Raw genomic sequence first — 25,448 nt, 5'->3', positions numbered from 1 at the left:
GCTTTTGGTAAGCATATTGGTGATAATACAATATTATTTTTTAATCTCTTTGTGTTCTTGTTAAGCTCTTATATGCACTTTGTGCTTGCGTAGTGACTTGGTGCCTTTGTATTGTCCCTTAGTGGACTAGTGTATGTGCTTGTGCACATTGTATTTCTTGCTTCATTACATAAGCAACCTCTATACCTAGAAAGTATCTTAGAAAACCTAAATCAGTCATTTCAAAATTGGTTTTAAGAATCCTTTTAATATTTTGAACTCCCTGTTTGTCGCCTCCAGTGATGATCATACCATCAACATAGAGGAGTAAAATAATAATACTTGCATCAGGATCTTTAACAAATAAAGCAGTGTTAGTCAAACAGGATCTAAAATCAATGTGAAGCATACCTCTGCTAAATCTATCGTACCAAGCTTTGGGAGCTTGTTTCAAACCATACCATACTAAGCCTTTTGTAAATGAAGAGTCTTTCCTTGAGGGATGTCCATACCTGGGGGTGCTTTCATGTACACTTCTTCCATAAGATTTTCATTGAGAAATGCATTTTTAACGTCCATTTGAAATATAGACCTATTCTTAAGTGAAGCAACTACAACAAGGGTTCTAACAATGGTCATAGGAGCAATAGGAGTAACAGTTTCTTCATAATCTATACCATACTCTTACGAGTATCCTTTGAAAACTTATCTAGCTTTGTAACTCTCAAGGGTCTCATTACTTTTGGTTTTTATTTTATATACCCACCTATAACCTATGAGTTTCTTTCCTTGCGGAAGGTTTTAAATAATCCAAGTTTGACTATTCTCTAAGGCTTCTAATTCTATTATCGCTTTAACCCATTCTGAATTTTCTTTGGTCTGAGAATAGGATGCCAGTTCTACATAAGAATGGATCAAGGCTATGCATGCTTGGTATTTCGAACAACAAAAGTCATAGGATACAAATTTCGATGGAGGTTTTGATATTCTAGTTGATCTCCTAATTTGTAGTTCATCTTTACTTTCAAAGTTAGAAAATTTCTCAAGTGCAGATGAAGGGTTTTGGTTTCTTCGTCTAGAATATTGTATACAAGTTTCATTATCTTGGGATAGTTCATTAAGAGGTTCAATATTACTTGATTAATTAACATTCTCAAAATCATACTCACAATCACAATCATTAATATCTTGTTTTCAAACAAGATCAAGCAAAAAGAATACTCAGTTACTTCTTTAGATTGATCCTTATCAAAAAAGTTTTTTTTTCTAAAAAAAGTTACATTTCTTGAAATATATAGTTTTTCAGTCTTAGAGTCATAGCACCTATATGCCTTTTGGTTGTCAGCATAACCAACAAAGGCACAAGAGAGAGCTCTAGGAGAAAATTTGTCATTCTTATGGGTTAAAACAAAACATTCACAACCAAATAGTCTTAAATTGGAATAATCAGGAATGCGTTTAAAAAGTTTTTCAACAGGTGAAATATTTTTCAAAGAAGAATATGGCATTCTGTTTATAAGATAGACAATGGTCAAAACGACCTCTGCTCAAAAGGTTGAAGAGCTTCCACTAGTTGAGATAAGGATTTAGCTATTCCAATGGATGTATCTTGAAGTGTTAACCATAGCCACTTTCTTCTCCGTATAGTATTTTTCATCTCTTCTCCTTAGTTTGGGACACATAGGTTTAATGTGCCCTGGTTCATGACAATAATGACAAATGATTTTTTTTTGTTGTCATAGTCATTTGTTTGTTTCCCAAAGTGAGGTGGTCCATAAGTACGAGCATAAGACCTGCACTTAGAGATGGCCAGCACTGATTCTTTATCATTTTGAAGAGAATTTTGTTTCAACCTATTCTCTTCCATGCTTAGTTCCTCTATCGTATCAACAATGGAGGGAACTTTGCCTCTATGCAAAAGAGTTGATTTAGTAGACTCAAATTCTGGCCTCAAACCATTCATAAATTGGTAAAAATGTTCCATATCGATTTGCATTTGGCAGAGCTCAATATCTTCAGGAGAATGCGACTTTGGTTCAAGTAGGGCCAATTCTTCACATAATTTGTATTACTTGTTATAGTATTCTCTAATACTTTTGTTGCCTTGAGTCATAGTTCGAAGTTTTAAACTTTGTCTTGTAAATTGCACACATGTGCAATATCCTTAATGGAATACATGTTCTTGAGATATTCTCAATAATTGTTGGCATGCTTGAATTTTGCAAGACTAAAGCACTTTTTGATAACTCTGTTGATGAGCCATGAAATAGTCTTGACATGTCCTACTCTCCACTCTTTTCACTTTTTTTCATAATTAGCTATAACTTTAGTTTTTTTTACATCGAAAAAGGGATTTCTTTTTCATTCTTTACCTTATTGAGAACTAGCTTAAGTTCCGAATCAGAACCATCTACTAATCCTCACAACCCTTTTCCCAAATGTGATGCTTCGTAATTGAAGACCGCATTACATAATTTGTATCATTGAATTTCATGGGCATGATGGTGACACTTTCTTTGTCATCCATTTTTACAAGGGTAATAAGAGATACAGAGAGAAAGAGAAGAGATGAGAAAGAGAACACAAAAAGTATGTGCACCAATTTCACGAACTTTGAGTAGATCAATGAGCACAACGAACAATCAATCTTCAAGAGAGCACAACTTGATTACACAAACACTTGAGATGATTCACAAATAAGAAAGTAAGCTTGTGTTGCAACCACCAACATGAGAGAGATGATTTCACGAGCCAACGAACTTTCTTCAATCTCAAAGATCACCTTGCTTTGATACCATGTGAGGAAATACAATCCTCTAATTACGAACCAAAATGTTCACCAATAAATCAAATGGACAAGCACAAAAGTGTCACTAAGGACACACTCGTAAAACCCACAAAGGGGTTATCCACTACAATGAATATAAAAACATATTTTATTAATTACCAAAATACAAAGAAATGCATTGCAAATAATGAGGGGGGTTCACCCCTATTTATACACAAGAGGTAGTCTCAAATAAAGCTGTTGGAACAGTCCAACAACTATAAATAGAGTTGTTGGGACTGTTCCAACTATTTTATTTGACTAGTCAACTCTATGTTGATTTGTCCAAAAAGAATATAACTAAAAAAACAAGGAAAACTTGTTACAACAACTAGTTACAATATAATATATATGTATACACATATGTATATATGTATACACATATGTATATATGTATACACATATGTATACATACTTAAGTAGTATTACATATAAATGCATGTATATATATCTTATATATACATATTATATGTATATACATTTTAACAGGTCACATCTCAATAACCTCCCTCAAGTTGTACATGGTAATCACCATCGACAACTTGGACTTTAAATTCCAAAACCTCCGCTTGGTTAACCCCTTTGTAAACAAGTCAACTTGTTGATCTTCTTTTCTAATAAACCTTGCCTCCAACTCACCATCTTCTATTTTGCTTTTAATGAAGTGTTGATTGATCTCTATATGTTTGGTCCTGCTCTGATGCATAGGATTTAATGAAATTTTAATTACACCAGATCACATAACAGATGTCTTGTCTTTACTAATTTTGAGGACGCTGCAGCCATTGCACAATATTCAACCTCTGAGCTTGATCGTGCAACAACCTTTTGTTTACAGCTAGACCAAGAGATGAGATTTCCACCCATAAATACGCAATAACCCGATACTGACCTTGTACTCTAAGAATATCTTTACCTTGTACTCTTTTCTTATAATGAAGTCCATCGCCAAGTGTTCCCTTGAAGTAACGGAGAATTCTCTTTACAGCCTCCATGTGACCTGTTCTTGGCTGATGCATGAATTGGGAGACTTGATTTATAGCATAAACTACATCTAGCCGAGTAAAAGTCAAGTATTGCATCATTCCAACAATACTTCTGTATCTTATGTGATCTTCATACAACTCTCTATCATTCATGCTCTTGGTATCATTAGAGGCTTGCAATCAATCATCCCGGTTTTCTTTAGAAGATCAAGAGTGCATTTGTGCTATGTCAAAACAAGATCATCCTTGTTCCTATCAACTTCAACACCAAGTACTTTAACTTACCAAGATCTTTCATTTTGAGCTTCCTACTCAACACATCTTTGATTTTCTGGATATGGTTATTTGAGCTACCTATAACAATAATATCATCCACGTAGATAAGCAATAAAAATCGTGCTTTTGAATTTCTAAAAAAAAAACTTTCAAACCATGAACAAGAAGCTTGCTTTAATCCGTACAATGCCCTTTTACACTTCTTCTTTGAGTTCCCCATGCAGAAACACATTCTTTACATCTAATTGACTTTGAGACCAACTATGTATTAGATAATGTAGTGTACGTGTTTTGTATTTATAGTTTGGATCCGGATCCGGATCCGGATCCGGATCCAGATCCAAACTACTTGTATGTACCATGTCCAACATAATGGCATACTTGTAAATAACCCTAACTTATCAGGGTTATTGTGAAGGCTATGTATTAGGGCTTTTGCCTATATATTAATGAAATAGGTCACAGTTTCTAATTATGAGAAACCGTGACTCATTGCAGCCTCTCTCTCTTCCTTCTCTTAATTTCTCGTTCGCAAGTTCTGGAGAAAACTTACATGGTATCAGAGCACGTCTGATCCGAGGGCTGAAATTCTTCTACACAGGTACGTCCATACAAGATCTTCCTTCCTCTCTTTCCTTATTCGGTGTGGCTGCTGGAATACGAGCATGAGCCCAGATCTTCCTTCAATCTGTTCCTCTATTGGAATACGAGCCTCAGGTACTTCCATCTTCAGATCTTCCTTCAATCTATTCCTCTGCTAGAATACGAGCCCCAGGTACTTCTTCCATCTTCTTCAATCTGCTAGTTCCTTTCTGCAACAAATCAGCCTCATTACCTTCCCATTTTTCTTCACAAAAAAAAATCAGTTTTCACGCTGAATACTCACACAAAAAAATCTGTTCCTCCATCTTCACATCTCTTTACATCAAATTTGATTGCTGGAACTGATTTGGGTCTGGGCCAAATCAGTTTTCACGATATTTTTGTCCATCTAATCAGTTGATCTCTCGAACTGATTTGGATTTGTGTCAAATCAGCTTCTTCGATTTCTTTGTTTTCACGATATCTTTTGGGGTTTTATCTGCTGCTCCAGATCTGTACATCAAATTTGTCTCTCCTCTTTCCATTTGATTTCACAAATTTGGGTTTTATCGGCTGCTCACAAATTTGTACATCCGCGATATTCCTTTTATTTCTGCTTTACTATTGCTGTGTGCAATTTTTATATACTTACAAAAAAAAGGAAGGAAAAGTCTTAGCTTCTTTTATAAAATCAGATTAGACCTGATAATCCGGGTATCAGTTCTGATAATCAGATTCACGCTGAATTCTCAGCTCTCTACTGTTTAAAAAAGGAGAAATTGCTGCATTTATATACTGATTGCACACGCCAATAATATTCTTTTTCTTGTTCTAAGTCAAGGATTCTTCTTCTTCTCAAACTTTTCTCTCATCCAACTTTCTTGGCCAACTCATTTATGAAAAACTTACTAATTCCAATTTCTTGATCTGGAAGAGACAAATTCTTCCATTCATTAAAAGTCAAGGTCTTTCTGGACATTTAAATGGATCAATTTCAGCCCCTCCAGAATTTATCATACAAGAAACTAAGGATGGAAACGAGGCTGATTTTATACAACGAATACCAAATCCCCAATATGAAAATTGGATGAAGCGTGATCAAGCTGCAGTTGCTTTCCTTATCTCCACTATCTCTCAAGAAGTATTGGTGGGAATTCCAGATGAGTGCTCAGCAAAAGAATTATGGGACTGGCTAGTGAAGACATATTCTCAGATTTCAGAGGCTAGAATTTCCTTTCTTCAGCGTGAATTTCAACTCCTCACTAAGGGTTCCATGCCTGTCATGGAGTACTTAAACAAGGTCAAGAGCATAAGCGATCAACTAGCTGTTGTTGGGTATGAAGTGACAGACAAAGATAAAGTCAGGCAAGCCTTGAATGGATTAGGATCGGAATTCCATGTTCTTTCGACCTCATTGTTATGTCTACCCAGCTTACCATCGTTTGAAGACTTGCAAGCGAAACTACTTCAATATGAGATGACCTTAAAGGGGATGTCACATGACACTGGTGGACAGGTTCTTGCTACTGGTGTTTCCTTTGGCCAGGGACGTGGTGATAGTTGTTAAAATGTAAACTGTAATATATATATATATATTATTTAATATTATTATATTTTATTTTATTATTTTCTTTTTCTATTTTTCTTTATTTTCCTTTTTAGCATCTAGTTCAATAGAAACTAGATATTTGATCCAGTCAAGTTCCTGTTGGAACTTGACTGTGCAAATAGCTGTTGGACTATAGTCCAACAACTATAATAAATGCTGTTGGACTATAGTCCAACAACTATAATAATAAATGCTGTTGGACTGTAGTCCAACACCTATGGAATCCAACGTCTCTTTTGGAGAGCTCAAAATGAGCTCTCCTCTCTCCCACTTTTTTGTATATATAGGGGTGAACCCCTTCAATGTAAATAACCATGCTTCTTAAGCATTTTGTTCATGAATAAAGTATTATTTATTTTTCAAGTGTTCTTCCTTTTATACCCTTTCAAGGGTCATGCTTGTAGTGTCTCCAATAGACACTTGTTTGTGAGTTATTTGTGCATTTGTTGAAGACCATCATTTCATTACATGGTATCAAAGCTACGAAATCCTTAGATCTTGAAGTGCTTCCGCCTCGATTTCCGTGCCACATTTACAAAAGGTGTTTCATCACCTTGTTCTTGGCTCAAGAAGATTTGTTTGAAGAAAGGCGAACTTGTGCTACAAAAAATTTTGGTTTTGTATCCTCTCTTATTCCTGTCTACTCTTTTTCTTTTCTTTTTATTTTTCTCTCTCTCTCCTCCTATTTATTCCTCTCTTACCCTTGTAAAAGATGGATGACAATGATAAGATCACCATCATTCCTATGAAGCTAAATGATACTAACTATGTAATGTGGGCTTCGATTATGAAGCACCACATTTGGGGAAAAGGTTTATGGGGTATAGTGGATGGTTCCGATTTGGAACCTAAACTATCTCTTACCCAGAAAGAGGGTGATAAAGAGGTTCCTCTAACGGAAGAAGAGAAGAGTAAGGCGTTAGCCACTTATGAAAAGAAATGGAAAGAATGGAGGATAGGGCATGCAAAAATTATGTCATGGCTCATCAATAGCATAGACATTAAAAAATGCTCTAGTCTAGCTAAGTTTGAGCATGCCGATAAGGCTTGGGAATACCTCAAAAACATGTATTCCCTTAAAGATATTGCACATGTATGCAATTTACAAGATAAAGTTCGGACAATGACTCAAAAAGATAAAACTATTCGAGAATATTATAATGAGTTGTCCGAACTTTGGGAAGAGTTGGCTCTTCTTGAGCCCAAATGGCATTGTGCCGAAGACATCGAGCTTCGCCAAAAGCAACTCGATATGGAATATTTCTATCAATTTGTGAATGGTCTAAGGCCGGAGTTTGAATCCACCAAATCGGCCCTTTTACATCGTGAAAAAATTCCTTCTATTGTTGATACTATAGAAGAGCTCACTATGGAGGAAAATAGACTTAGAAAAAGTACTCCAAAAGTTGATGATGACTCCGTTTTAGCTGTATCTAGACTGGGGAATCATACTCGTACTTACAAGCCGCCTCATTTTGGAAGGCAAAACAGCGACTTTGATAAAAGAAAAGTTATTTGTCATCATTGTCATGAACCGGGGCACTATAGGCCTCAATGTCCAAAGTTAAAAAGAAGAGAAGAAAAAAGAGTTGCATCTGTTGAATCTGAGTCAAAAGATCAAGATGCACCTGTGTCTATGGCTCAACTGATGGAAATCCTTCAACCTCTTCTTAAAGGGGTATCCTCCTCAACCGAAGCCTCAACTGGAGCGGCAGTTGCATCTTTCTCCGGTCGAGGTAACTTTCCTTGGCTTTTAGATTCTGGTGCTTCTTTTCATATGACCCCAAATGTTAATAGTCTATCCAAATGTCTTAAAAATAACTCAAGTGTGTCAAAGGTTTTTACAGCCGATGGCACATCTCTCGAAGTAAAAGGAATAGGATGTTTTGAAAATCTTCAAAAATCCAAAAGATTTTTTATCCCAGAAGTTAGATATATCCCTAAACTTAATTTGAATCTCTTATCTGTCTCGCAAATATCTGATTATGGATGTAATATCTCATTCTCTTCTCATGGTTGTTGGGTACAGGATCGCCAGTCAGGGAAGCTGATTGGGGAAGGCCATAGAGAAGGAGGACTTTATTACATAGACTTTTTGGAATTACCCAAGAATGCATTTTGCTATAATATTCAGAAATTAGAATTGGATTTATGGCACAAAAGGCTTGGCCATCCTCATATGTCTAAAATTCAATATTTTCCAAGTTTGAAATTTTTTTGTAATTCTGAAAATTTTTCTTGTAAAGACTGCATTCTTGGCAAAATGAAAAGGTTATCATTTCTTAGTAGAACTTTTGTTTCCTCACGACCACTTGAGTTAATACATTCGGATGTTTGGGGCCCCGCACCAGTTATTTCCAAAGGTGGTTATACATATTATGTCATTTTTGTTGATGACTTTTCTAGACATACTTGGATTTATTTTCTTAAACATAAATCTGATGTCTTTGCTAACTTCCAAATATTTCATAAAATGGTTAAAAATAAGTTTCAAAATGATATTTTTGTTTTTCGCACTGATTCAGGAGGAGAATTTATGTCCAACGAATTCAAAGACTATCTCAATTTACATGGTATTACACATCAAAGATCATGTCCACACACTCCACAACAGAATGGCCTAGCCGAACGCAAACATCGACACATTATAAAAACTATTAGGACATTGCTAATTGCAAATCAAGTTCCAAAAAGTTTTTGGGCTGAAGCGGTCCTAACTGCCACCTACCTCATTAATAGGATGCCATCTTCCTCATTAAAGAATACAACTTCAATAGAAAAGCTTGTTAATTTAACTCCAGATTATTCTAGATTAAGAGTATTTGGATGCAAATGTTTTGTTTTCACCAACAGAAATGACAAACTCTCTTCTCGTGCAATCCCATGTGCCTTTTTAGGATATGCTGATAATAAAAAAAGCTACAGGTGTTTCGATTTTCAAAATGACAAATTATATGTGTCAAGAAATGTGTCTTTTTTGGAAAAAGAAAGCTTCTTTGAATTTGAAAAATCCAAGGATGTCACTGAATACTCGTTTTTAATTGATCCAACTTCAAAATCCAATGAATGTGATGTTGGATGTGACCTTGACAATGATCAAAGTCCTATTGTTGTTGAAAATGATGATAATGAAGAGCAAATCCATAGGGATGTTAGTCTACAATATTCAAGACGTAGAGAGCAAAATCTTCCATGTGCATTACAAAAATACTCTGAAGTCTCACCTAGAAGAACGTCTAGAATCCCTAAATCTCCAGAAAAATTTGTGTCTTATGAATCTTTTTCACCCACGTATAGGGCCGCCATTACATTAATACAATCATATGTTGAACCATCATCCTATTCTCAAGCAAAAAATCATATAGAATGGATAGAAGCCATGAAAATAGAATTGGATGCACTAGAAAAGGCCAATACTTGGACGATACACGATATTCCTCCGGGTAAGAAACCTATAGGTTGTAGGTGGGTATACAAAGTCAAAACCAAAAGTGATGGGACCCTGGAAAGATATAAGGCCCGTTTAGTAGCAAAAGGATATGCTCAAGAGTATGGCATCGATTATGAAGAAACATTTGCTCCTGTGGCCCGTATGACCACTGTTAGAACTTTAATAGCCTTGGCCTCCATTAGAACATGGCCTATCTTTCAATTAGATGTCAAAAATGCTTTCCTGAATGAGAATCTCGTTGAAAAAGTATACATGGAAGCCCCACCTGGTATTAGTATCCCTAAGGGTAAAACTCTTCGTCTAGAAAAAACTCTTTATGGTCTTAAACATGCTCCAAAAGCCTGGTATGACCGATTTAGTCATGTTATGCTTGATATTGGTTTTCAACCTTGTTTAACTGACACTGCTTTGTTTGTTAAGAAATCTAATGTAGGCATCATTCTTCTTCTTCTCTATGTGGACGATATGATCATCACCGGAGGCGACAAACAGGGAGTTGCAAATATCAAATCTCTTCTTAAAACTCACTTTGAAATGACTGACTTAGGTTTATTAAGATATTTTTTAGGCATTGAAGTTGCTTATTCTCCTCGGGGGTATTTGATATCTCAATCTAAATTTGCTCTTGATATCATTTCCAGGTCTGGAATTACAGATGATAAGAAAGTAGACACTCCAGAAGTTGTCAATGTTAAAATGAAAATTGATGATGGAGAACTTCTTGATGATCTTACTCCTTATAGACAACTTGTTGGAGCTCTTTCTTATCTTTCCATTACTAGGCCAGATATAAATCATGCGGTTCATACAGTCAGTCAGTTTCAGCATGCTCCTACCTCCGTGCACATGTGAGCGATTTTGCGTATTATTAGATACTTAAAATCCTCTCTTTCACGAGGACTCTTCTTGTCTGCTTCATCTTCATTAAATTTAATTGCATATACTGATGCTGACTGGGGAGGTGATCCCAATAATAGAGACTCAACTACTAGTTTTTGTGTGTTCTTAGGTGAAACCTTAATTTCGTGGAGGTGCAAGAAGCAGCAGAAAGTCTCTCTTTCCTCCACCGAAGCTGAATACAGAGCCATGACAACCACCACTATAGAGGTTGTTTGGCTCAGACGATTGCTAGCGGATATGGGAGCTAAAGCAACGCAAGCTTCAAAGATGTGTTGTGACAACAAAAGTGCGATCTACATTGCAAGCAACCGGACATTCCATGAGCGCACTAAACACATTGAGATGGACTGTCACTATGTCAGAGAGGAATACTTACATGGAACCATTGATCTGCCATATGTTACATCAGAATATCAATTAGCAGACTTCTTCACCAAGCCTCTCGCTGCTCCCAGATTTCACTTCCTCTTAGACAAACTTTCGCTCATTGTACCGTAAGTTTGAGGGGGAGTGTTAAAATGTAAACTGTAATATATATATATTATTTAATATTATTATATTTTATTTTATTATTTTCTTTTTCTATTTTTCTTTATTTTCTTTTTTAGCATCTAGTTCAATAGAAACTAGATATTTGATCCAATCAAGTTCCTGTTGGAACTTGACTGTGCAAATAGCTGTTGGACTGTAGTCCAACAGCTATAATAAATGCTGTTGGACTATAGTCCAACAGCTATGGAATCCAACGTCTCTTTTGGAGAGCTCAAAATGAGCTCTCCTCTCTCCCACTTTTTTGTATATATAGGGGTGAACCCCTTCAATGTAAATAACCATGCTTCTTAAGCATTTTGTTCATGAATAAAGTATTATTTATTTTTCAAGTGTTCTTCCTTTTATACCCTTTCAAGGGTCATGCTTGTAGTGTCTCCAATAGACACTTGTTTGTGAGTTATTTGTGCATTTGTTGAAGACCACTATTTCATTACAATAGTCATTTTGGTGCAGGCAGAGGACGAGGACGAGGTACTCCGAGGGGGCGTGGGTTACTACCCACCCCGAATGCCTCTCCTTATAATCTGAAAAATGTGCCCACCTGTTATCTCTGTAACAAGCGAGGTCACGTTAAAGCCAACTATTGGTACAATCCACAGAACAAAGGAAAGTTCCAGAAAGGTGAGAGCTCATCAGGACGAAAGGAGAACCCTTCAAAGTTTGGTGGAGATGTGAAAGAACTTCTTTTGGCCACATTGTCTGAACTTGATCTGAAACGCGATGATAAAGGAGTCTGGTACATTGATTCAGGGGCAGCTACTCATGTCACATGTAATGCGGGTAAATTCTCTACTTTAACTATTTATTTTGGAAAAAGTAACATCGTCACTGGAGACGGGTCACACCACCCCATCACCCACATTGGAAATGTTTCTATCCCCTTGCCTAAATCCCCACTTCATCTTTCCAATGTTCTTCATGCCCCAAATATTACAAAAAATATTGTTTCCGTTTCTAAGCTTGTTGATCATACCAATTCTTCTATTGAATTTACTCTGTCTTTTGTTTATGTCAAGGATCTACAAACGAAGAAGACGTTCGCTAGAGGGGAACGCTGGGGAAATATGTATGTCTTCCAGGAGGATCCTTCTACTTGTGTTCGACTTACCTTGAAGTCATCTCCTCAGTCTATGTCGTCAAAGCATATTCATGTGTTCAATTTGCAATCTTCAAATAAATGTAATAAGCCTGATTTTTGGCATTTGCGTCTTGGTCATTGTGGTCGAGTTTTCGTTTAGCGACTCGCATCTGATGGTCTTATTCCTGAGTCTAGCCTGATTCTTAGACCAGATAATAAAATGTGTTCAAGTTGTCAAATGTGTAAGAGTCATGTTCTTCCTTTTCATTCAATAAATGAGAGAGCTTGTTATTTTATTGATAATTTCTCCCGCTTCACTTGGATATATTTCATGAAAAATAAATCAGAAGTTTTCTCTATTTTTCGTTGCTTTCATGCATTTGTCAAAATTCACTTTTCTTGTAATATTTTACATTTCCAATGTGATGGTGGGGGAGAATACTCCTCTAGGGATTTTATCAATTACCTCCAAGATAATGGGATAAATCGTAGAGTATCTTGCCCGCATACATCCCAACAGAATGGAGTTGCAGAACGGAAACACTGTCACATTGTGGAAAGCGCTATGATCATGATGCACAAAAGTCATACTCCCATAGGACTCTGGACAAAGGCCTTTCACTCTGTTGTTCACATTATTAATCGTCTGCCTATGAAGTTTTTAGAAAATAAATCACCTTTTTTCATCCTATTTGGGAAACATCCTGATTATGATGAACTAAAAATTTTTGGCTGCACGTGTTATGTTCATATTGACTCTTCTCTGCGAAACAAGTTTCAGGTTAAGGCATCCAAGTGTAGATTTGTCGGATATGCAGATAATCACAAAGGGTACAGGTGTTATGATCCTGACAACAGACGAATTAAGATATCTAGGAATGTAGTTTTTGATGAAAATGATTTTTGAGATGGAGAATATGTTTCTGCCCAAACCAATATGAATACTTTATTTTATGATCCATGGCTCAGTGCAGAACTCTTTCCTGCAACCAACAATGAGTGTTCTTCCTCCTGTGCTCAAGGAACATCCTGTCAAGATGGATACAGTGGCATACAAGAACTTGAAATAGAACATCCTCCAGAGATTAACAAGTTTGCTGGGCAAGTTTATAGGAGAAGAAAAAGGGACTCACTCTTGACTTCGGATGATATTGAATAAGAAGAGCCTATGTTTGATCCATTCAACGACATTACTTCTTCAATTTCTAATACAGTAACTATTCTGATTAGACGATCTGAAAGAGCTCGACATCCTATTGAAAGGTGGGTCAGTTATGAGAATTTCACCATGGATTTTCAGTTATTTTTGTCACAGATTGAGAAAGAGACCGAGCCTAGACATTTTCATCAAGCCATTAATTCCAAAAAATGGATTCAAGCCATGAATGAAGAGATGGAAGCTTTGTACCAGTGTCAAACATGGACAGTTGTCCCTCGACCTCTAGATAGAAATGTTGTTGGCTCACGATGGGTCTACAAGATCAAATACAAACCGAATTGAAGTGTTGAATGATACAAAGCTCGTCTCGTAGCCAAGGGATTCACTCAAGAGTTTGTACAGGACTATGATGAAACCTTTAGTCCAATTGTGAAAATGGGCACAATTCGTATTGTTCTTTCATTAGCTGTCGATTATAGTTGGAGAATAAGTCAGCTAGATGTGAAGAATGCCTTTCTTCATGGGGATTTGAAGGAAGAAGTATACATGGAACAACTGCCAGGATATACAGAAGTGGATTCAAAGGAATATGTATGCAAATTAAATCGGGCTCTCTATGGACTGAAACAAGCATCTCGATCTTGGTTTGAGAGTTTCTCTCTAGAAATTCAAAGACATGGTTTCTATCGATCGCAATTGGATCACTCCCTCTTTATTTTTCGAGGTAAGGAGTTTACTACCTTCTTGTTGATATATGTTGATGATATAATTATTACAAGTAGTGAGAATCATGTTCAAGAAACTAAAGATCTTCTGAGTCAAAGGTTCAAAATGAAGGACCTTGGAAACCTTCGGTACTTTCTTGGAGTAGAAGTGGATAATCAAGGAAATAAACTTACTTTGACCCAACATAAATAGACCCTGGATCTGTTAGAAAAGGGTGGAATGAAGGATTGCAAGCCTCTTGCTACTCCTAGTGTGCTTAACCAGAAACTAAGTGTGCAAGACGGAGACTTTATCATGATCTCACCAAATATCGGAGTCTAGTGGGAATGCTTCAATATCTTACTTTTATCAGGCCCGATATTACATATTCAGTCAATCAAGTTTCTCAATTCATGCATGAGCCAAGGACGGGACACATGGATGCAGTAAAAAGGATACTGAGGTACTTGAAGAGTACTGTTGGAGATGGACTTTTGTACACCAAAAGCAGATCCATGAATACTGCTCATGACATCATTGCTTATTCAGATGCAGACTGGGCCGAAGATCCTGATGATTGAAAGTCAATTTCAGGGTATGGCATTTTCATTGGTGCCAATCTTGTTTCCTGGAGTAGTAGAAAACAGAAGGCAGTGGCTAGATCTAGCACAAAAGCAAGATACAGGGCGATGGCTGCTGCTACGGCAGACGTAACATGGACTAGACATTTGTTAACAAAGCTAAAAGAGCCGATTGCTAGTTGTTCTCTCTTTTGTGATAACCAAAGTGCTATTCAAATATCTCTTAATCCCATTCATCATAGCAAGACCAAGCACATTGAGATTGATCAGCATTTTATCAGGCAGAAGATTGAAGAAAAAGAGATATTGAGCCCCATTATATTAGAACAGAAGACCAAGTGGCTGATTTGTTCACTAAAGGACTCACAAAGTGCCGTTTTTAGTTTCTAAAGAGCAAGTTGTTCATGATCCAAAATCATGCACAACTTGAGGGAGACTATTAGACAATGTAGTGTACGTGTTTTGTATTTATAGTTTGGTTTCAGATCCGGATCCAAACTACTTGTATGTACCGTGTCCAACATAATGGCATACTTGTAAATAACCCCAACTTATCAGGGTTATTATGAAGGCTATGTATTAGGGCTTTTGCCTCTATATTAATGAAATAGGTCACACTTTCTAATTATGAGAAACCGTGACTCATTGCAGCCTCTCTCTCTTCCTTTTCTTAATTTCTCGTTCGTAGGTTCTGGAGAAAACTTACACTATGATCAACAATAAGAAACAATAAAATGTGGATCGCTCCCAATTTTTCAAGACTGAATGTTCTTTCAAAGTAAAGCTCATGCTTTTGAGTATAGCCTTTTGCTACCAGACGTGCTTTATATCTTTCAACAAAACCATTAGGTTTATATTTAATTTTATAAACCCATTTCGATCCCACTATATTCTTGTTAGGAGGCCTTTTTACAATCTCCTAAGTTTGACACTCCTGGAAAGCTTTCATCTCCTCATTCATTGCTTTCACCCATCTATTTTGAGCCGTTTGAACAAAAGAATCAGGCTTTATTTGTTTTTCAATTTGCATAAAAAAAATATTTGATGATCTAGAGTAAAATTTTCATAGCTGACCCACCTCTCTCAATAGGATGACACTCTATTTGATCTTCTTGGGACAAACTGGCCGGCTCTTGTATCTGTGTGATTATCTGTAAAAACTTGACTTTCTATAACTTGCTGCCCTTGTTCATTACCTGGCTGCTCCTTGTTTCTTCTGGAATACACATCCTTATATCTCGTTACTTCTGGCACTGGATCATGATCAACAACTGGGTCTTGATCTCCTCTTGCATTACCTTCTGTCCTTTGCTCTTGAATTGCTTTTGATACTTGAAATTCTGAATTAACATTGGGACTTGGAAAGAGCTGCTCACTTAACCACGGTGCATAATATTCTGTTATCCTCTCTTCTCCCTTTTCATTGTTTTCTGGACTCTGAGGCTGAAATGAATTTTCATCAAAAACAACATTCCTTAAAGTTCGTATGCACCTATTCTTAACGTCATAACATCTGAACCCTTTATATCATCAGCATAACCCACAAACTTACACACATGCTCTGGCATCAAATTTGCGTCTCAATGATATATCAATATGAACATAACAGAGACACCTATAAGCTTTCAACATATCATAATCTACATTTTTTCCATACAAGCAATATTATGGTGACTTATTTTCCAAAATCTTGATAGGTAATCTATTTATTATGTAGTATGCATAATGAAAGCCTCTATCCATAAATACATTGGAACATCTCCAGCATGTATTATGGCAAGAGCACTTTCAACTATGTGAAGATGTTTCTGCTCAACCAGTCCATTTTGCTGAGGGGAGTTTGGGGGCAAAAATTCTTTGATTGATCCCATTATTCTAAAGGTATTCAATGAATTCTCTCGAGGGGTACTCTCCCTTACCATCACACTGGAAATGCGAAATAGAGATAACAAATTGATTATTTACAAGTGCATGAAATTTCTTGAATATACGAAATACTTCATGCTTGTGTTTCATAAAGTATATCCAAGTGAAACGTGAACAATCATCAATAAAATAAACATAATACTGACTTCAAGAAGCAGAAATGGGCACAAACCCCTAAACATCAAAATGCACAATTTCAAAAATCTTTGAAGCTCTTTTTTTCAAGGAATTGAAAGGCAATACATGACTTTTAGATAACTGACAACTTGGACATATGACACTCTTTCACTCATGACATAAACTTGACTTGGGAACTAAATTACTGGAGACAAGTCTTTCAACAAAAGGAAAACTACAATGATCTAAACAATTATGCTAGACACTGAAATTATTTGACGACACTGACTGACTAAGAAGATACAATGACTCCAATGATAGCTTTGAAGAATGACCGACAACATTGATCGATGGATCTTCGACAAACACATACTTGTTGCCCATCCGTTTTCCTTCAATGAATGCGCTCCCCATGTGAAGATTCCTGACACAGACAGAAGAAGGATTGAAAACAACACATGAGTTGGTATCATCAACAAGCTTAGAGACCGAAATAAGATTCTTTTTAATGTTGGGAACAAATAGGATATTGGACAACTTAAGATGATCACAACCATATAAAGAAACACACATTTTCAATATGAGTGATGGGATGAGTAGTACCACCCCTAGTTATTATTCTATTTTTTCCATGATAAGGGTGAAAAGACGTCATTCACGATCGGGTCTGGATCTCAGGATCCAAACCCAACTCGTCTTGTTTATTAAAACACATGCTCATTAATGGCATATTGTAATTTTAGCATACTATGTAATGGGTATTTTCGTACCCTAAAATCTGTACCTATGCATACTTAATGAGAAATGGAAATCGCAGACCCTAATTGGGTTTTCTTCTGCAGTCATCAAAGCTTCTCTCCTCTAACGTCACTTTCTCACATGGTATCAGAGCCGAGATCCTCTCTCCAACGTCTTCTTCCAAGGTATTTCCTTTCTTATTCTTCTTGAATCTATTGAATCTCTCAGCCAACACACTCTGCAGAATTTTTTTTCTTCAGCCAACGTATTTTGTTTTTCCCTATCTCTAAAATCTGCACTTTTATTCCTTAAGTCTGCATCTAATCTCTCTCTTTCCACATCTAATCGTTACACTGTTTAATCGCCATTCTTCTTATTCTAAAATCTGCATCTTTTCTTATTCTAGAATCTGCATCTGGAAAGAAATACTTTGTTTGCCGCTGTTATTTGTTCTTATCCTGTTTGACGTTGTTCTTTTCCTTCTCATGCTGTTTACTCTAAAATTTGTTTGCGTGATTTCATAAGTTGTTCCTCATTTTTCTCAGAAAAGTAAGGTCAAATCTGAGTAAAATATCAGATTCTTTTCTCTACATTTTAGAATAACGTTACATCCAAAAATCATATTACGCTCTTTGCATTTTTTGGAAAGAAAAACACGTTACATCCAAATAATGTGTTTCTGTTTTACATTTCATTGACTGATCTTTATTCAGATCAGTTTACTGCATAACTTCAGTTTCTGTCTCGGGTCTGTTGTAAAAAAAAAAAGGCAGTCGAGTTTCGAGTACTCTGAAATTACATATTGTTTCTGACTTCTTTTATTTCTGAGTCTTGCTTCCGCCTTCAATCATCTATGGATTCTTTTTCTTCTTCTCAATCTGGTCTCTTTTCCAACTTTTTTAGTCAACTCGTATATGAAAAACTGAACTCCAATTTTCTCACCTGAAAAAGACAAATCATCCCATTTATAATAAGTCAGGATCTTTCTGGACATCTAGATGACTCTATTTCTGTTTCTCCAGAGTTCATATCACAAGATGGCAAGACTGGGGAGGGTGACACTTCCATTACTTTTGTTAGAAATCCAGAGTATATATCTTGGATGAAGCGAGATCAGACTTTGGTTGCCTACATCACTTCCACCCTGTCACATGAGGTGTTTGTGGCAATCCCAGATGACTGCACAACTATGTAGTTATGGCAACGTCTTGTTCAGACATATTCTCAAGTTTCTCATGCTAGAGTTTTATATTTAAAGAAAGAGTTTCAAATGGTGAGAAAGGACTCCATGACTGTCATGGAATACTTAAACAAAATGAAAACCATCACAGATCAGTTGGCCATCATGGGTTGCGCGGTCAGTGACAAAGATATGGTGCAACAAACTTTGAGCGGGCTGGGACCCGATTATTATATGATGGTTACTTCCTTGCCGTGTTTGCCCGACTTACCTACATTTGAAGATCTTCGTGCTAAACTCTTACAGTATGAGATGACCTTGAAAGGATTCTCTGAAGGTAATCATAATCCCATTGGAGCTCACAACGTTCTTGCCACAGGAGTCACCTATGGTCGAGGACGTAGCAGGTATGAATCTCAAGAAAGAGGAGGTCAAGAGAAGAATGGACAAGGAGCTCATGGAATTTTACCTACTCCCAGTATACTTCCTAATCTGCAAAGGCAAAGGACAATACCTACCTGCTTTCTCTGCAACAAAAAGGGTCACATAAAGGCAAATTGCTAGTTTAACCCGCAGAATAGAGGAAAGCAATTGGAAACAAGAAAGGGAACATATACATTGAAAAATAGTGGAGAAGTCAAAGAACTGTTATTATTTGCCTTGGCTGAATTAAATATCAAATAGAATGATCAAGGCACTTGGTATGTTGATTCTGGTGTAGCCACTCATGTCACTGGTGATGCTGGTAAGCTCCTAAATCTTGTCCCTTATGTTGGTAGAAATAGTATAGTCACTGGAGATAGGTCTCACCACCATATTTCGCACATTGAAAATTTTGAAATTCCTATGTCCAACTCTTCTCTTGCTCTTTCTAATGTCATCCATGCTCCTAATATAAAAAAAAATATTGTTTCTATCTCTAAGCTTGTAGATGACATTAATGCTTCAGTTGAGTTTACTCCTTTCTCTGTTTGTGTTAAGGACCTTCACATGAAAGAAACATTCGTTGAAGGAAAACGATAAGGAAATATGTATGTGTTCCAAGAGAATCCTTCCTCTCGTGCTCAGTTTGCTGATTCCACCTTGAAGCTCACGTCATCATCTTCAGCTACTCTTGACAGTGTTTTTAATCTTTCTGAATGTATTGAGCCGAATCTTTGGCATGGTCGTCTAGGTCATTGTAGTAGTCATTTTATTGATAAACTTGTTTCAAGTAGTCTTATTCCCAAGTCTTGTCAAAATTTAAGTGTCGAGAATAAAAAATGTTTTAGTTGTCTTCGGTGTAAGAGTCATGTTCTTCCTTTTCATTTCATTAATAAAAGAGCTTCAAGACCATTTGAGATTATATGTTCTGATGTTTGGGGCCCAACTTCAGTTCCTTCCATGTTTGGCACTAGATATTATCTCATCTTTGTTGATAATTTTTCTTGATATACATGGATCTTCTTTATGAAAAATAAATCTGAAACCTTTAAGTTATTTCAGAACTTTCATTCCTTTGTTCAAAATCAATTCTCTGAAAATATCATTTGTTTCCAATGTGATGGAGGGGGTGAATTCTCTTCAAATGACTATTAGTTTCTTCCAGACAAATGGGATAAGTAGGCAGGTGTCTTGCCCTTATACACCTCAACAGAATGGGATTGCTGAGCGCAAGCATCACCATATTGTCGAGAGTGCAATGAGCATGATGCATGATAGTAATCTTTCAGTTGCCTTCTGGACAAAAGCCTTTCATACAACAGTCTGTTATAAATCGATTGCCCATGAACATCTTGGAAAATAAATCACCCTATTTCTCTTTACATGGTGTGCATCCAAGTTATCATGATTTGCGTGTATTCGGGTGTGTATGTTATGTTCATGTTGACAGGTCAATGCGGCATAAGTTTCAGGATAAGGCCTTAAAGTGCAGATTCGTTGGGTACGCTGATGATTACAAAGGCTACAGGTGCTATGATCCTATAAGCAAGCGCATCAAAATATCCAGAAATGTTGTGTTTAACGAATCAAATTTTGGTCATAATGCCATCACTCCTCCTGAAATTGAAGTTTATCATCCTTGGCTGAACTCAGATCTCTTTTCTAGTATTGATGATGGTTGTTCCTGAAAAGAAGTCGTCATTGGGTCTTGGACCCAACTTATGTATATGTAGGACCCTACCCGTTTCATGTACCGGATTGGGACAAGATCCAATTTCTATGCAATGTAATTTAAGATGTCATTAGAGGGTATTTTCGTACCCTAGAATTGTATATTGAATATATACTCAATAGAATGGAAGACGCAGAGGATCTGACACCTTTTCTCTGCAGACTCTTCTTCCAATATCTCGTTCTCTTCTCTCTTGCACAGGTCAGCGTGAAGACCCTTTTCGAACATGGTATCAGAGCCAACATAACTTCCTGGCGTGAAGAGCAGTCTGGACCACCTGTTCCATCATCGTGAAGAGCCGACCCCTTCTCCTCGTCGTCAGGTCACCCTACTGGAGACTCTGCTCCATTATCGTGAAGAATCGACCCCTTCTCCTCGTTGACAGTTCACCCTACTCTAAATCTCACTACCATCATCATGAAGAGCGGACCCCTTCTCCTCGTCGACATGTCACCCTACTCCTCTTTCTCCTTTCAAGTTATTCTACTATTCTCCAACGTTGCCATCTGTCGACAAAATCTCTTTTTTTTTCTGTCAAGTTATTTTAACGTGCACCTGAAACCCATCCAGATCTGATATTGCATTTTGTGTTTTGTTTCCTGCTGTCATCTTTCTTCACGCTAAAGCCGAACCAAGTTTTGTTATTTTCCTTTCTCTCATGTGACCTGCTCAGTCACGGTGGTTCTTCTGCTCTCGTTTCTTCTTTCTAATCACCTGCATCACGTCAATCTAAACAAAGCTGAACCAAGTCTCCCCTGTTTGTCTCTCTTTTCTATTTTTTTTTATTTCATATCGCCCCTTTTTGTTTGCACGAACCTTTCCCATTCATCCTTTGTATCTGAATATTGTTTCAGATTCACCGTCTCTCATACACAGTTTTGAAATCATATATTTAATCATTTGCTTTCATTCCCTATCTGCATATTATCTCTTTCCTTATCAAAGTTAAACAAAATATCTCTAGTCCATACATTAATTTCTCAGTCCAAGTCCTCTCTTCTCCCAAGCTTTCAAATGGATTCACCACATCCACAGTCAGGACTTTCCTCCAATTTTCTTGGCCAATTAGTATCTGAAAAATTGAATAATACCAACTTCTTGACCTGGAAAAGGCAGATTGTTCCTTTTATAAGGAGTCAGGACCTCTCTGGTTATCTGGATGGATCGGTCTCACCACCGCCAGAATTCATTTCGCAAGAAAACACGGACGATAAAGAGGCGCAATCTACTATTCTTCTCAAAAATCCAGAATATCTTGCTTGGATAAAAAGGGATCAATCGTTAGTGGCATACATCACTTCAACACTCTCACCGGAGGTACTTGTAGCCATTCCTGACGATTGCTCTGCTAAAGAGCTGTGGGACAAGCTAGTTCAGACATATTCGCAGATCTCTGAGGCGAGAATCATGTTTCTCAAGCGAGAATTTCAAATGTTGAAGAAAAAATCAATGTCTATTATGAAATACCTGAATAAAATGAAAGGCATCACGGATCAGCTGGCCATTGTGGGATGTCTAGTCACTGATAAAGATAAGGTGCAGCAAGCCTTGAGTGGACTGGGGCCAGACTATTATGTTCTGACGACGACTTTATTGTGTCTCCCAAAGCTTCCAAAGTTTGAAGACCTTCGTGCAAAGCTGTTACAATATGAAATGACTCTGAAAGGATCTTCTGATGATACTCATGGGTATTCAGGAACCCAAGACGTGCTGGCCACAGGGATGACTTATGGTAAAGGTAGAGGAAATTTCTTTCGAGGAAAGGGAGGACAAGGGAGAAATAACTTTGGGGGTCGTGGTATACTCCCTACGCCCAATATACAAGGACAAAGGCCTATTCCCACCTGCTTTTTATGTAATAAGAAAGGGCATATTAAAGCAAATTGTTGGTTCAACTCTCAAAACGAGGGAGAAGCTCCACAAGCAGAGGCTAGGAGGGATAGAGAAGTGAAAGAGTTGTTGTTGGCAACCTTGACAGGGTTGAATATGAAGCAAAATGATAAAGGCACTTGGTACGTCGACTCTGGAGCAGCGACTCATGTCACGGGTGATGCGGGTAAACTCTTGAATCTCACTCCTTATGTTGGTAAGAATAGCATAGTCACGTGAGATGGTTCACATCACTCCATCTCACATATTGGAAATGCCATTATACCCATGTCCAAGTCCTCTCTTAATCTTTCAAAGGTTATTCATGCTCCTAATATTCAGAAGAACATTGTTTCTGTCTCAAAACTTGTTGATGATGTTAATGCTTTAGTTGAATTTACTCCCTCTTCTGTTTATGTTAAGGATCTTCACACGAGGAAGACATTCACTGAGGGAAAAAGATGGGGCAATATGTACGTCTTTCAAGAAGATCCTTCCTCTATTCATTCTACCTGTTCATCCTTGAAGCCTCACCAACACCAATCTCTTGCTCCTTCTGATTTTATGTTTGTCATTTCTGAATGTAATAAGCCAAGACTTTGGCATAGTCGTCTGGGTCATTGTGGTCATCATTTTATTGAAAAGCTTGTCTCGAATAATCTCATTCCTAAGTCCAGTCTGAGTTCAGAAGTCATTGATATAAAGTGTTCTAGTTGTCATTTATGTAAGAGTCATGTTTTGCCATTCAATTCCATTAATAGGAGAGCTTCAAGGCCCTTTGAGGTCATATGTTCTGATGTCTGGGGTCCTACCCTGATTGTTTCTCCTTCTGGCAATAAATATTACCTTATTTTTGTTGATAGTTACTCACACTATACTTGGATATTTTTCATGAAGCACAAATCAAAAGTTTGTGGATTGTTTCAGAAATTTCATTCATTTGTTGAAAACCACTTCTCTACCAACATTCTCAATTTCCAATGTGATGCAGGAGGTGAATTCTCCTCTATTGACTTTGTTAGTTTTCTTCAACATAATGGGATAAAGAGAAGAGTGTCTTGCCCACGTACACCTCAACAAAATGGGATTGCTGAGAGGAAGCATCGACATATTGTTGAGAGTGCAATGAGTATGATGCACGGGAGCAATCTTCCTGTAGCTCTATGGACTAAAGCTTTTCACTCCACGGTTCATGTGATAAATCGACTGCCCATGATCATTTTAGAAAATAAGTCACCTTATTTTTCTCTATTTGGCATTCAACCCGATTATCATGAATTACGTGTGTTTGGGTCTATTTGCTATGTTCACATTGACAGCTCATTGTGTAATACCCACGATTTTTATCAGATAAATAAATTTAGATTTTTAAGTCATTAAGGTGATACACGAATATTTTATTGTTTTAATTATTTATTCGTAATTGGATCTTGGATGACCTATTTGGATCTTCATTGTTGGATCCCAAATATCCTGTTTTGGTTTTGGCCTTTGGGGGATTCTCTCGGTCACTGGCCGCTCCCTTAGGATTTTCAGTCTCAGTTAGAATGTTCGGGTTAATAAAATACCCTTGAATAATATATCCCCGAACGTTCTCTTCTGTGATGGTTGCCTTGGCCCGTGTGTACCCGCGGGATAAGATAATACAAACACTATTTAGAACAGTTAGGTATCACAGTGAGTGGATTTATAAAAGGGACATTTGCATATTCTTTCAGCATGCTCTATATTTTGAATTTGAAATGAACTGAAATCCTGAAATGGGTAAATATGAGATGATTGAACTATTACATAAAAGGTATGTATGTTATTGTTATTGTTGTTGCATACTTACCTCACTTGCTTATTAATGTTGCATACCATGTTCTACCTACTCATGTGAATGACTGTTGATTACTGTTGTTGGTTTACGTGCTATTGTATATACTAAACATTTACACTTGACACCCACATCACATACTAGACTCATGATGTACCTGCATTAAGAGTTACAGTTTTTCTACTTAGACGTGGTAGTCTAATTCCAATCAATTTACTATTTTCAGGTAAAGAATAGGGTTTATGAGCGGTTGCGGGATGAGGCATCAGATCGAGATTTTTGGATTTATTGTTCCAGGGATCGCTTGGGTTTCCTTTTATGATTTTAACTCTGATGATTTTCATTGATATTGAAATGAAATAAATGTGTTGGGTTTTCTCTCCGCCGTAATGTCTCGAAATGCTTAGCCCTATTTTTACTTCTTGTTTTCGTTATATATAAAAAAAAAAAATCTTCAAATTTTGGGTTAAAAATTTCGGGGCGTTACAAATGGTATCAGAGCTTGGGAACAATAAATCAAAGATCACGGTCGTGGCACACCCTGCAAACGCTCTGTGAGTATGAGTTATTTTGTTTTGTTATTTATCATAATTCCTGTCCTTTTATTGTGATTCTCATATTAGTATATAGGTGAATTCACGCCTACAATTGATTAATTTTGACTTATTAGGGAATGATACACCACGTCTACAAATGATTAACTTTTAGTTTGTTGACTTATCACACATGCAAATCATTAGTATCGACCTACTAGGTAAATGATGTATCACACCTACATAGTTTCTCTGTAGATGATTGTATTATGACTGTCTGAATGGATTTATCATGATTGATGTGTGTATTATGGAGGTTTGACTAAATTTCTTAGTAGATATGTGCGTGCGTTTCACGTTAAAATAATCGAATGTGATATGATGTAAGAATTATAAATGCACGTAAAATGATCTGAATGTCTCAGA

General features: G+C 36.9%; 1 protein-coding gene across 1 annotated transcript in view; it reads left to right on the top strand.

Annotated features, from left to right (window-relative positions):
- The window catches only part of LOC149839452 (uncharacterized), an 82,568-nt gene that overhangs the window by 41,832 nt on the left and 15,288 nt on the right, over positions 1 to 25,448 (top strand). The gene's annotated exons all lie outside the window — the stretch shown is intronic.

This window comes from Nuphar pumila, chromosome 4 (assembly GCF_984573655.1).
Source record: "Nuphar pumila chromosome 4, dmNupPumi1.hap1.1, whole genome shotgun sequence".
NCBI lineage: Eukaryota > Viridiplantae > Streptophyta > Magnoliopsida > Nymphaeales > Nymphaeaceae > Nuphar > Nuphar pumila.
The sequence above is the reverse complement of the archived record's forward strand: the minus strand, read 5'-3'. Positions and strand labels throughout refer to the sequence as shown.